At 24.0% G+C, this 14,645-nt stretch overlaps 1 protein-coding gene across 1 annotated transcript in view; it reads right to left on the bottom strand.

The window, feature by feature from the left end:
* LOC132929970 (uncharacterized) overlaps positions 1–14,645 on the bottom strand; it is a 97,362-nt gene that overhangs the window by 27,787 nt on the left and 54,930 nt on the right. The gene's annotated exons all lie outside the window — the stretch shown is intronic.

The following is a 14,645-nucleotide window of genomic DNA, read 5'->3' as shown; positions in this document are numbered from 1 at the left end:
CACGTGCAAAATGTTAGATATTTACAATTTATTTTGACTTCAAATAGATTTTACCCAAAGCTTTCTATAATATGTATACCTGAGTAAAACGATATGGGAAACAAATATTATTATGTAGTTTTATAAATGCATTTGACTATTAAAAAGGTATGTTTTTGTTATATTTACCTATTATTGTTAACATTTTATTCGTTATTTTCGATATAAAAGTAGTTTATGCGAAAAATGAAATGTATTTCGAAGAATTTAAACAATTTGTCGAAAAGTTAATAACATATTATTATAGCTTTCAATATAAAATATAGACAAATAAGTTTAGATTTTGTGTAAAAAATGTATCATAAAACGATTAAATCAAATACTCCTTGATTGAGTTTAAAAATAAAATACATATATGAATAAACATTAATTCTATTCATTAAATCAAGAAGAAAAATGATAAACCATCAGAGGGCACCTCGGTGATTAATTAGTTAAAATTTCAACAAAGTTTTGTTCATTTATTATGAGCACATATATAAGTATATTGTACATGTATTATATGTATACAATACACTTGCACACGCTTGCACACACACACAAGAATAGGCTATTTCTTTTGACAAATCGCTCCAACCTTGCTGATCCTCCTCATCACGCCAAATACTCCCACACCCGTCTCTCATCGTCTAATAAGTTTACCCATTAAGTTACTGAAAAAATCCTTTTTATTTTAGCGTTGTTACAGAAATTGTTTCAAAAATGTTTTAAAATTAGTATACAATATTTTTTTTGGTACAATAAATTATAATACATTTGTTTCATTAAAAGGATATATGAATATTTATTCACATACTAATAATATAAAAGGTACTGTCGAAAAACAAAACCATTATTATTTATACTGTTTTACGTATATAGGTATAAAATTTGTAATTACTACACGGAATTAAAATAAAAAAATAGTACAATACTGAAGTGTTGTAAATTGCAATTGTAAATGTTTTTTGGAAAATGCTATTAAGATAATTAAACGAGTTGATTGTTTACATAAATAGTTTTCTCAAACCAATGTATATATTTCTATTAATTAAAAATATTTTTCTTTTTCTACAGTGTGCATTTAGTGTAATAATAATAATAATAATAATAATAATAATAATAATAAAGTAGTGCCATAGTTTCATTAAGTCACATCAACCCGTATTTAAATAATATGATACAACAAGGTGTATGTCATACGAGAATGTGGATTTCTATGAAAATTAGAAAGGCCATATTATAGTTTGAATTTAAATAGTAAGACAATGTAATTTGAGTTAAATTTAAATGAAGATGAATATATTATTTCATCACTCGTACATCAAGTTACTGTTATTTCACTAATATTATATTAATGATAAAACGTAATTTATTCAGACTATTTTAAATTATAATTTTTACAATGACTAATATCAATCAAAAAGTGTATTTAGAAAACATCCATTTTTTAAATTAACCAGTATTTTATTACATAATACAATAACACAGTTTAGAAATTCTACATTTTTTATTTTCATTAAATCTGATATTCATATTTATGATTTAAAAAGAGATGAGCGTATATTAAATTTATATATTAAGCCATGTAGCGTAATATATTTTTCTTTTATTTAAATGTTTAAAATGTTTTTTTCATAATCATGTGTTGCTGATAATTAGAAATAAATTGAAATTAATAACTTTTTAATTAGATGTATAATTAAATTTTATTTTCCATTAAAAATGTACAATAGTTGCAGGCTGTAGTAGTAAAATGTAATAATATTTTCAATGTATTGATCTTAAAAATAATTATTAAAACGTAGAAAGAATAAATTATTTAGAAATATTTAAAATAAAAACAATTGTATTTATTTTAATAGTAAAATTTATTTTTGTCATGTTGTAAGCGTTTAAAAGATATATGATCACAATACATTTATTGTCTTCCTTTTAAAATTATTCAACCTTTAGTTTTCATTAGATAACTTAATATAGTAGATCATTAACTAACAGACTATAAATTAAAAATAGAAGCATTGAAGTTGGGATAGAAGATTAATTTCAAGTTAATTTAATATGACAACGATTTTAACATTTCAAAGGTTGTCAAGACCGACATTACAATACATGTAATTTACAATACCTACGTAATCAAATGAGAAAATTCGAATGAATACGTCGAAATTAAAATTTATCACTTTCTATTTATTTATTTTTTACTTAATTATTAAGTAAAATAAATTATGCAGCAGTTATAAAAGTAATGACATAATATCCTAACGTATACAAATTTAATTTTGAAAAATCGAAATAAAAATGTTCAGTTTAAACCATAAATCAAGAAATATGATGATAGTGATAAATGTAGAGAATACTGTAAAATGTTATGTCGAGAATTGTTTTGAAATCATTTTTCTTCATTTAATTATAAAATGGTTTTGTCTGTCGTTAGTTGTACAATTATATTTTAAGTCGTGGTTGTTATTTTTAGTATTTACATTTGTAAAAATGTGAATAATATAAATTGGTATTATTTATTATAAAGTTGTTATTATTGTGAATGGTTTTAAGTAGAATCATCATTAAAGTTTAAAGGTAATTTAATCAAGTTCGTCAAGAATTTTCCCTTATTAGAAATATAAAACGACTTAATTGGTTGAAAATTTAAACACTAATCATGTCTATTAATATATATTATTATCTTATATAATTTTACAGACAGGTATTTTTATTTGTAATAACATTCTATTAATATAAAATGTATACTAGAAAGTAAGGAAAACGTTGATTCAATTATATTATTATTTTGAGAATATAATTAAATTCATTATATTTAGCTTTAAAGGTAATTAATTAAATCTGATTCAGTCGCGGTAAACACTAACATTCGGATATCATACACATATGTTATATATTCTTCAAGCGTAGACTTGACACATAATTCTACTAAGAATGAGAAACATCATCATTTCGACTCTGAATAGTGAATTGCTTTAGGATTTAGAATAGGTATAGCTATTAAACGGAAATGAATTTTTTTAGAATACTTTTATATTAGATAATATTATACAAGAGAGAAAACTAAAAAATCAAGTTTTCTCAAGTAAAATGTATTCATATAACCATTAGGTATTATCATGCTGCTATGTGTCAGTTGAGAACCGTGGGCATAAAACGAATATCAGTCAAACAATAAAATACAATTACCCGTTTAAGAAAACAATTAAAAAATTAACATAAACAATTAAAATAAAAAAAATTAACGTATTGCATTTTTATATGAACAACAACATATTCTGAAATCGAGATATTATCGATAAAATGAATCAACGCAAAGTTTTAGTTTCCATCGACGCTTCGTAGGGGTGGGTAGCCACGAAAATTAAAATTGGTACAAGTTTGAAATGTATAACAATAACAATAATAATAATAATAATATGTATAAGTATATACATAGTTTTTAATATATAGTTAGATACTTCCATCATATATTGTCCATCAATATCGAATAACAGAAATATTACTTGTATTACAATATTATTGGATTCTGCCGAATCAATGCAGTTGAACATGAAAAGCAAATAATAATAAAACTTACCAGGCTTGTTTACGTTCGCTATCAACAGCTGTAAATCACAGATTGACGTTATTCGTTTCAGGGATGATATATGAAGTATATTACACTACACACACTTTAAATTATATAATCCCAGTTACACCGACCACTTTCCCGATGTTGACAAGCATTCACAGAAATCCAATAATTCACCTGTGCCGTAGGCATGCTGGCACGGATTAAACACAGTTGTGGCGTGTATGACTATGTGTCTGTGTATTTAATGTGTTTTTGGAAACTCTCACCCGCGTCACGCGAATACCCGTCAAAGTCAATTCGACACCGGTGAATGGATTATTTGAAACTGTCATAAGGCACTGCGGGTAATAGGATGATTTTTTTTTTAAATGCTTAATATATTGAAAAGTATTAACCACGATAAAACCACAGATTAAATTAAACTTTTTAACTTTCAACTAGTGTTTCTGATTATGCGAAAATCTTGATTTCGTTTGTATAACTCGTATTTATTTTTTTTAAGTTATTTACTTCTTTTTTTTTAATCAAAACTTATATTTTTAATTTTGTATTCCGAAGTAAAAATGTTTTTCTGGGGATTTCGATAGGTAAAATAAAAACATTTAATAAAACACCAATATCGAACCAGTGTTTCAATAGTTATTTCGTTATGATAAAATTTCATTCGATTAGCAAACACGACGGGGTTGTGAGGCGGGGATTAGAGAGCGGTGGAGATCCCACGACACGACGATGTTTAATGTTTGTTTGTTTAACTGTTTCTATATTTTCAAAACTGTACCTTGGGCTAGTCCCGTAATGTAATATAATAAATAAATAAGCACAAATATATTTTGCTTTAGGGGGAGGTAGCCTGTATTTACAATATTGATTTTTTCACATATTTTTTTTATGTACCGTTATTTAATTAATGGATATTTAATAAGTAATTTCAATAAAATTATCGACATAATGGTTAATACCTAAATTTTTATAAAATTCAAACATTCATGATATTTTTGTGTTGTTTAATACAATACTAAAGACGAACGATATATAAACATTCTTAATATCATTGAATTCTATCGACAATTCATGAAATTATTAGGTACTTATATTATTATTAATAATAATATATATATATGTTTTACGCTATACTTGAAAAGTGTGTGTTATAAAAAAAAACTAGTAATCATCATAATATTATTGTATTATAATGAACTTAAAATTTTAAAGATCTTTTAGATCTTATAATAAATTATATAGTTGCAATAAATCAAAAAAACTAGAGAACAAATATTATTGAAAAACCCATTGTATTTATTTTATGAATTATACTATTATTGTTGGTAAAGCAAAAATATTTTCTTCAGAAAGTAAATGTTTAAATACCAAGCTGTGTAAATCACTTTTTGTAGGTAAACTCGAATGAAAGTATGAAATATAGGTAAGCACCTGTAGGTATCCACTTAATTAATTTATATCGTATAATTATTGATAAATAAAGTTACGATTATTGATCAATTTTATTCAATTTATTTCCAAAAATTATTTAATAGCTATTTAAGCAAATTAATGCGCGGTTAATTACTTTCAGGACTTATTAAGTGCTTGTAAATATTCCTTAATATCATAAATAATGATAATCAAAAACGTTTTCAAAGATATTTTGAATTTAAAGGTTGAAAACATGGATAAGATCGATAATGCTACAAAATCTATTTAATAGTTTAGGATAACTTAGCTTTGAATTGAAAATAACGTACACATTTGACATTTTATTGGTGTTAAATGATTTTTCTAATAGTAAAACTAAAAATAAATTTACTTTTGTAATTTAATAGTAAAAAAATTAATTTTAAAATTAAAATGTTTTTTATTTATATTAATATTTCAAATCAATGCACCCACTCATAACCTCTTTTACTTTTGTTAAAAATACTAGAGCGTCGGTTGCTTTTAAAGTAATTCTCATTTGTGCCTATATGTATAGTGTTTATACATTTAACGAGCGGAGAAACGTGCCAACATTTTGCCGGCTCTCGCACAGCTTCTCGAAACTTTAAATATTTATGGCTAATTAAATACGAAATAAACTGGTTTAATATTTTTCTATTAAACTTATTAACATTCAAACATATGGAATAAAAAGCGCCGTTAATTAATTTTGTTGTGTAGTTTAAAAAAATAACGAATTTTAAATGTACAATGGACAAAATATATTACAGAATATAAAAATACAAAAAAAACATTTTCTATAGAGTTTCATATACTCAAAAATTCTTATCAAGAAATATTTTTTAGAATTACCATGTTACTATGCGATACGGTGAGTGTTTTTACTGATAAAAAAAATTACTCGGTATGTATGCTTTACCCCCTTACGGTACTTATTATACAGCCGTGTAAACATAACACTTCTGTTTTTTTTATATAATATTTATTTTTGAACGGTTCTTTCACTATAGTTGCAACGAAAATAATCATTCATGCGTCTAGGTAAGGTAACAGACACGAAAGATTTCATAATATTATTTACAATTGTAGTTGGTTCGATGCATATTTAATACAGTAAACTATATATCAAGTAATATTATATCATGGGAATTAATGTTAAAAATTTAAATATTAAGATTTACTGTAGAAGACTTTGTAAATCGTTGTACGAATCGTGGTAAGATAATATAACTATATAATATATATGTATGTAATTCAACCTTATACGAAAAAATAAAATATATACGTATTTCGATAAAAATTGTTTGTCAAAATCGTCAATCAAACAAGTTCTTGGTCTGTAGGATATAGAATGTACGTGTCTGAGAGGGTGTGAAGTGTCATAAATTCGGTTGACAATTTCGTTTACGTCAGTGCACATTAATCGTCCGTGACTACGAAAAATCGTTATAAAATACCAACTAGCAAAGAGAAATATTGAAAAATAACTGATAAAAATATTTCTTATCGTTCAGCTTGAACGATTGTGTATCGAACAAACTATGTTTAAGATATTTGATTGAAAATAAAATTAAATGCATATGCATACGCATAAAGAGTGTTATGCAACACATCATTCGTGTCTTGAAATATCAAATACATTTTGTTAAAATGAAATCTTACATAAAATATGTATTATTTTTAATATGAAGCTTACAAAAATAAATTATTATTTATGTTAAAAAAGTTTAGAATATAATATAATGTAGGGCATTGTGCTGTACATCACTGTTTTTAGAAAAGAAATAATTTGCATAGATATTTTATGTTCATCTTTATCAAGAAAGGCGTGCATTTCGTTATTCATCGCGTAGAATTTTAATTTATAGCATTATATCTGCTTAGTACCTACAATAGTATATAGCCATAACACTCATACATTTTCAAAATATAAACTTGTTAATTGGAAGAACTTATTCGTTTTCTAAGAATTCATAAATTCTTTTGTGAAATGCCAATGCAGGTTTTCTAATGGAAAATAAGAAGTTTTTAATGTCAAATAAAAACTTAATTGAAACAGACAATTTTACTAGATTTTAGTAATACCTATTATATACGAAATAAATTATTTTCACATTTAACGATTTTCTGTCTTTTCCCAATGATTTTTAAAACCAATTTCGTAGACTTCAGTTAATTATATTAAAGATAATTTTCAAATAGAAATATATGACTTGGATCAATACTGCAGTTATTTGTGGTAGTTACCCAAATTGTTGATACATTATTATATCTTACGTGAAAATAGTATATAAGACGTGTTTTTATAGGTCGAAAAATTAAACCATTTGTATATTCATGATTTAGAAACAAAAATCGAGTGGTTGATAACATTCAATGATTATAAAATTATTATCAATAAATTAATATTTCATGAGTATTGTCATAGTAAAATATAAAATATAATATAACAAACTTTTATCGTTTCTTCACGCGATCAAGTTTAAAATAATTAATTTTTAAATATCAGATATTTATCTATTTTTATGCATAATGATTGTGTAATAATCTAAGCATTTTTATTTTTTGACTATGATTGGTTGTTAAAGATATTGTAATGACCAAAAATGTCCCAAAGTAATAACTTACTACTGAAGACCGCAAAGACGACTAATAATAATTCAGCTTAGGAACTAGGATAAAAAAATTTAAAAAAAAAGTATTCAATACGTATTAACTATGGAATTGTTACAGTGCTATTTTATATTTTCGGATGGTTAAAAATATTAAAATTAATGATTATTATTTATGGGCGTTTAATTTAATTTAAATACTCCTTTAACATTATATTAATAAGCTTTTTATAGGTAATTTTTATTTATTACTATAATTTATAAAACTTATCAGTATAAACTGTAATTTAACTACAGTAAAAAAAAAAAATTAAAAAAAAAAAAACGTTTTAAAAAATTGTTTTTAAATAAAACCCAACAAATCTAAATATTGTATAAAAAATATCTATTAATAATAATTGTATTCAATAATCAAAACAGATAAAAGTGATAAATTACATGTGATAATTTTAAAACAATAAGAAAAAAACTTGTGTACCTGTGTGGCATTAATAAAACAAAGTATATACAATTAGCTCAAACCTATTTCTCGAGAATTTATGTAGGACGGTAATATTATCCAAAAGTTAAAGATTTTTAGTTTCAAACACATTAACGATTTAACTCTGTATCATTAACTTATGATTAATACATTTTAAAACTTTCTAAATAGATCAATATTTTATTGATATTTAAACACAAATGGAAACTTATTTGCTCGTGTCATAATTATATATAAATATTCATGAGATCGACAAGTAAAATAATTTATGTTTAATCAAATAACTTAACGCTGCACTTCAATATATTGCACTAATAATAAGGTTTTAGAAACTATCTTTGGATGTAAATCACCAGCATTATATACTAATACTATATCGTGCAAAATATTTTAGATTTCGCGTAGAGAAGTAAGTTATTTATTGATCTTACAATAATGTATTTTAAGACCACTAAACAGTGCGTCAGTGCAATTGGTCATTAAATATCTATTATATTTGTTATAAGGTATTATTATATTTATATTGGTAATAATAATATGCGTAATAATTCTTTAGGTAAAATAACTTAATATTCTCAAGCGATGAATATTTTATTTTTATAATGTGTTTTTTTGTCAATCTACACTTTTGAGACAGTAAAAATGCTTTGATTTATAAAACTGAGCGTGATTTCTAGTAGCAAATTGGATCTAGTTGATACTTTGAGGAAATCAAATGTAAAAATGTATAGTTGACAAAAACAAAAAAAAATATAGAAAACGGGAATTATCGTGCAAGCCTAATTTTTGACAAAATCTATATTTTTTTTTTTGTGTAATTCAAAAACGATAAATCGTAGATACCTACTTGAAATTTTCACCAAATTTTCATATTATTATTTTTTATTTACGATAAAATTTAAATACACTTAGTTTATATCATTATCTTTTTATACTATGAATCTATTTTTAATGGTGTATAATTTATCGTTCCTACAATTTTTTAAAAAATTGTTGGATCACTTAATGCGTAACTTAATCATCTTAAAATGTATTGTTAGTATATGGTCTATCAAAAAAATTCAACACCGTAAAAAGTAAAAAAAAAACTCTAATAATTTTAATTTGCTTTCAAGCTATAATTATCGAGCATCTCGTTAAGCCGGAGGTCGTTTTTCGACATGATATCAATCTTATGATAAGAAATTGTCCCATTTAAACTTAACGGAATTAAAAAATAATGTTTAGCTCGCACAATACGAAACCAAATCAAAGTTTTTACCAACAAATAGATTTTTCCAATTGCAACTAATGAAGACACTTCAGCTAATTTACACAAGCACGTTAGTATTTAACAATAGAATATAAAATATATTGAGTTATAGGTATTTAAAATGTTAACCATTTTATAATACGCTTACATAACTATTTATTTTATTCATTAAATTAAAGAAATCCTTATTAATTAATTATGTTTATCTCAAATCAATTTAAAACAGTAAAAACGTCTTAAAAATACTATGTTTACTCAAGTTTTTTTTTAATAGTATAGGTTTTTGTATTTAATATTTTTTCAATGCGATCGAGTTTATAATAAATAATAATAAACTTCTAAAATAACGTCTATAACCTTTACCAATATAAGAAGAGGAAGACGAGTGCTCTACAGGCTATACCCTTAATTCTATTTTCATCTTTAAAAATATTATTTTCGTTTTTGTAAAAAAATGGATCTTTTTATTTAAACAAACGCAAGTCTTGACTTGTAATTATTAATTAATTTTCAGTCAAAAACATATCTAGTAAATAAATTATATAATAAAACATATGAATATAATATTTAGTACCTATTTAAAAAGTGTACCTAATGTCCTGCTATTAAATAATATTCAAAATAAATTCAATTATTATAAGTATAATAAAAGTGTAAAAATTATTTTTCATTTAGAATTATTGTACATCTTTTGTTTGAAAACATTTTGAAATTGAATTTTTTTTACACATTTTTCAAGTCAACCACAGTTGTTTGAATTTATTGTGTGAATTGTGAGTTACAATATGTCACATAAGGACTTATTATAAAGTTTTTTTTGGAAAGAAAAAAATCATTAATATATATTATCACTGACTACTGCAGCTTTCTAAGTGTTATTTATTAATTTTAATACAATCTGTAAAAAAAATTGAATTTAAATGATATTTAATCGTTTAATATAATATATGATAAGCCAGATAAGTAATATAGGAGGTTATGTTTTGGATTTTTCATTAGATTAAATAAAAATGAATTGTTTATACTTGTATGTAAATAATAGTTAATTACATTTTACAAAACCTAATATTGCTTATTTTAAAAAAAAAATATTTAATTTGGTAATTATATATTTTTATTACAAATTTTAATAACTTAAAATACATTGCTATTATTTTAGATCTTAGTTTTAGTTGGGAAGTCAGATAAATTCCTTGATTTGTACACTACAAAAGATCTTCTTAATTTTGTTTAAATATTATAATAAAAATAAATTATTTGGATTACTTAATCTACATATATAAAATTATTCCATCATGTTTTGATGTTTTGAGGATTTTCATAAACATTTCAGTAAAAAAAATTAAAAACAACAAATAAATAATACCTATTTTTAAAATTTTATTTTTTTAAACCTGTGTTGTACTGTAAAAATTAGTTTTTACTGAATCAAATATCTCATATTTAAATAAATGTATTATTGTACACTTATATTTTGTTATTATTATACAAATATATTCATGAACTGACCAATATGAATTAAAATAATTATTATCAATAACGTTATAGCACTCAATATAGCTGTATAAGTACCATGTTAATATTGCTTCTGGCAGTAATACAACTTTTGGATTTTCATGCATAACTCTTTTGTTCACTCTAGTTTTTGTAAAAATGTGATATTAATTTATATAATTTAAAAACATAAATGGTTTTTATAAATGATTGTATAATTTTTATTATGATATGTTGTGATATCCATTTATGTATTGTATATTTGTATGACTGTGGAGTTTCTCAATAGTTATTTAATGTTTATACTGTATCGTTTTATCACTACTGCGTGGCATAATATAAAATAATATACTATTTTACAGTTTATTTTGTTTTTATTTTATTTTAGTTATAACGTTTCCTAGAATGTAAATATAATTTCGCACAATTTATCATTCTTATAGTCTATAATGAGACATTATTATAAAACATATAGAATATAAGTATATAAGTATATAACTCTACTAACTGAACACAATCTAAGCATCTAAGCTTATTGGGAGTTTTGTATATGAAATATCTATTTTTAAAATTAATTACTTTTATTTTGTTTTGCAAAAAGAAGTGTTATTTATTTATTAATTATTACTTTAAATTATTACTTAATAATAATTATATAGATATAATCTAAAATATATTATTACGTATACTTTTATCTTGTTTGAGGTACGCTTAAAAATGAAAATAATTAATTTTTAATAGTTACGCACGAATTTCCATTCAAATCAACCGTGGGGGAGGGGGGCGCTACATCAAATTTTACGCCTCTCTACTAAATATTTTTAAGCTCTATAAAAAACTTTCAGTACTCAATAAAAACCACAATAAATTATGGAAAGTCTATTTTTGACTATAGCATTTTGATAATAATAATGTCTTTTTTAGTTTTATTTTTACAATATTATTTAAATGAAAAAAGAAAAAAAAACAAATTATACTTTAATTATTTTTTTATTAAATAAGTATAACTATCAAAATTTCAAAAATTACAAATTAATTCCAACGAGCTCTTAAAATAGCCGGACCCATGTTCTCCAATCCAACCTAGCTTTGGACTATGCATTATTTCATTATACATATTTATAAGTTTTATCAAAAATATAATAAAAAGAGAAATATACAACAAAATAAAGATTATTTAGTATCTACAATTTATTTAACATACTTGTATTTTCGTGAAAAAATTGGAGTATTGTGATACATTCTATTCTACAAGTATTTCTTAAATTATGCGTGATGTGTTTAAATTGGAATCATCGTATTAGTTTTTTATTTATCTATAAAGAAAAGTTTATTTGAAGTTTTAATAAAACTTAATTTAAAAAAGATATATATTTTTGTCAAAATAGTAAATACGTGATTTATGACAATTCTATGTATAATATGAACGATATTTGTCCATATTGAATGGGCGGTAATGAACTCAGAAAACGAAACTTAAATAGTTTTGTGCAGGATCGTGTGTAAGAATGAATAGTAAATATTTTCGTGTCAGAGTCGACCTACGTGAGTATTGTTACAATGGACAGAACTATGACTTGGGTCTTTGAATTACAGAAGGCTTGAGATCTTGTCCATTCAAGACACTGAGTTATTATGGTTTTAATGTGAGTTTTGCCCTTTTTCTGTAGTTTTTAACGCTTTTCTGGAAAACACAGAGAGAGAATTCAAAAAAAAAAAATATCTCTACAGTCACATGTGGATTTAAAGAAGAGCTATATTGAACTTTTGTTGCGATCGTAATACTTTGTAATAATGTAATACAATACCAATATGTAATAATAAACTATCCGACGTTGATATTTGTTGTGTTGTTGTTTGATTTCATATTATTTTATTTTATATGTACTTATTTGTTTCTTTGGATATTCTTCGCTATTCTTTTTTTTTTAAATTCTGATGCGAAATGGTAAGAGTAATGGTTATATTTTATGTAAGTGTCTTCTTTGCTAGCAACCTTCAATGGCTTAAATCGACGATGCAACTTTAATATATGGTGAATAATATCGATGTTATTAAAGCGATATTGGTTCCATAATATATTATGTCAACTGTCAAGAATTATTATTATTGTTAATGCCACGTGGAATCAATACTGATGATCGAGTATGGACCCATTTATGTATGATTGCTATAAATATAAGTTTCATGCGTTCCTCTCACTTACCCTATGTTTGAATTTCTCTGTTTAACAATAATTAATTGTCTTTGAGGTTAATTAGAACCCAAGGGTCCTATACATATGTTTAACTGACGTTCATAAATATTAGTACTTAGGAGACGTTCAAGTATAATAATACAAGGCGATACGGAGATACACTGATCTATAAAGATTTATAATAAGTCCATTTACGATTATTTCTTGAGATGTTAGTAAAAACTACCAAATAGATTACATTTTTTTGCCGTATAAAAACGCTAATAAAAAGAAACAATGCTTTGATCAGAATTTAAAAATAATACTTAAGATAAGTAAAAATTTTCTATTAATTACATCATATTTAGATAAATAAAATTTTAATTTTCCTACTTAAAATGTATTAAATTATTTTATTTTCAAATGTGAGTTACTGAAAACCGAATAATCAAACACGCCTACTGCAGCAGGTTATATTTTGTAGAATATAGATAATAATAAATAGACGATATCACATAATACTTCGTAAATGTGTACAACTGCGCAATAGGATATTTGAAACTTATAATGGTATCGAATGTGAAAAGTTTTCTAGCTTTCAAAAAATCTTTATTGCAATCCAGTAAAAACACTTTTCTTTTTCAAATGATAAAAGTGATGTTAGAAAATTGTAAATAAGCTAAGGGAGCTTTTGATTAAATTAAACTTTTACAAATGATTTCGATTGAATTAAATGTGTTAAGCTTAAGAGCTTAAATAAAAATAAAAACGAAAAACAGTAGATTTAAAATGATCCAAAATTGTTAAATTGAAAATAAAATGTACGCTAACATAATATTACTATTTACTGATAAATAAAAACTTAAACAAACGCAGTTATTTCAAAATTTATCAAAACGATATGATACGTTGAATACTAACGTTACATGTTAATATTTTAGTTATAATGATTGAATATTTACATGGTGTAAGTTAAAATGAGGTTTGTACAGTATATATTATTACAGACGTATTTTCACCATATTCTGATACCGATAAATGTACGTTTATTCACATAAATCTATAACTCGTTATTCTTTCAATCAGCATTGTGTTTAACATTAAATATTTAATCACAATATGCTATTATATTATTTATAGTTTATATAACACAAGCTTATCAATCGCGAAAATGGCGTCACGTGACAAAAGCTGGGAACCCGTGCCAGTATTGTGTTTTATTATATTAAATTTTAAAGTAATGATTAATCGTTCCGTTTGGAAAACGATTCTGAACAAAACTTGGTTTACCCAAATACTATTAAGCTGTTTGAAAAAACGAGTGCTTTGCATACATTTTTCATCTTTTTTTTTCCTTCTTAAACTACTGAGAAACGGAAAAAAAATGTCGTTCACAGTTAAGTACAATCTGTATTCGATTTCCAATCTATACAGAGCGGGTCTGTATAAAACGTTTAAAGCGCCCATTCTATATAAAGCGATGATATAAAAACTAAAATAAAAATAGTGATCATGGTTGTAAAGCATAAGTCGAAAAATCCATTTCAATCATTAATCAAAGATATTATAAAATGTACAGCAATATTGAAAATAAA

The sequence above is a fragment of the Rhopalosiphum padi genome, chromosome 4 (assembly GCF_020882245.1).
Source record: "Rhopalosiphum padi isolate XX-2018 chromosome 4, ASM2088224v1, whole genome shotgun sequence".
NCBI classification, from domain to species: Eukaryota; Metazoa; Arthropoda; class Insecta; order Hemiptera; family Aphididae; genus Rhopalosiphum; species Rhopalosiphum padi.
This window is presented reverse-complemented; position numbering and strand designations above follow the sequence as displayed.